The sequence below is a fragment of the Anopheles aquasalis genome, chromosome 2 (assembly GCF_943734665.1).
Source record: "Anopheles aquasalis chromosome 2, idAnoAquaMG_Q_19, whole genome shotgun sequence".
Classification (NCBI taxonomy): Eukaryota; Metazoa; Arthropoda; class Insecta; order Diptera; family Culicidae; genus Anopheles; species Anopheles aquasalis.
The window spans coordinates 4,752,501-4,753,462 of NC_064877.1; the positions used below are offsets into that span (position 1 = coordinate 4,752,501).

The following is a 962-nucleotide window of genomic DNA, read 5'->3' on the forward strand; positions in this document are numbered from 1 at the left end:
CGAAGATCGGACGGGCTCAACTCACTGGCTACACCAGGACCACTAGTACTACTACGAGGGGATTCACTACTGGATGCCAAGTCGACCGACTCTTTAGTACTTCTGGCACCAAACACCCGGAACACCAATCTACTACGCGAACGCGGAAACGCGAAAGACGAAAAATCCGCGTAAATTGCGACTCTGATAAGGCAGAAATGCAGAAAGGGTGAAGGAAGGGGTCCCACTTATCACTTATTGTTCAAACTCGGCACGATTTATGGTCTCTTGGTTCCAAAACTTCCCAACCAGCGTTCACTTTGGCTGGACTTTTGGTTTCTGCTTCCGGCGGGTCTTTTCTGGACCGGAACGTCCAACTGATCTCGCACGACTACCCACGGTGGTAGTAGCCTTGCGGCCTAGGCCAGTTACTGATGATCTTCAGCCAGCAAAATGCACAACCCAACTCCCTCTCTTTCTCTCTCTCTCTCTGTTTTTTTTTTGTGGGCTCTTCCAATTTGGTGGACGACTCCCCCTTTGTTGAGACTCGAACTGTTGGGCTCCGCACTTTGGCACCGAACAAATCAGTTGCTAAGACTGTTGCTACGCTCCTAGACTGCCACGATTTGTGTGTCGCTCCAATCACTCCTATGATCGCTAGACAACTGAAGCCAACAGCATGCGACTCGCGAGATGGAAAGCGCTGTGGTCCATGGGACTCATGGGTCTACCGTACTCTTTACTCTCTACCCCGCTCCCTCCCCACGACAATGTTGGCTGCATCGCGCATATGGCGCGGCAATGATGGAGAGTGGGGCTAGTGCGCGAGCGCAAACCGCGAAATTCCTCTTGACCTACCATCACCATTTCTTTCCACAGCAACGCACGCGCTTCACCGATTGGAGAGCAAACATAGAGCGACGAAGAGAAGAGCGAGAGACAGAGTGAAAGAGGGAGCACGCTTACGATCGTTCTCTTTCTTT

At 51.8% G+C, this 962-nt stretch overlaps 1 protein-coding gene across 1 annotated transcript in view; it reads right to left on the bottom strand.

Moving 5' to 3' along the window:
• The window catches only part of LOC126581375 (actin-binding Rho-activating protein), an 11,984-nt gene extending 11,499 nt beyond the window's left edge, over window positions 1-485 (bottom strand). Inside the window, exon 1 of the mRNA XM_050244975.1 lies at window positions 1-485. This exon is cut by the window's left edge and continues 154 nt beyond it. The gene's annotated coding sequence lies outside the window, so the exon portion shown is untranslated.
• Window positions 486-962: the final 477 nt, after the last annotated feature.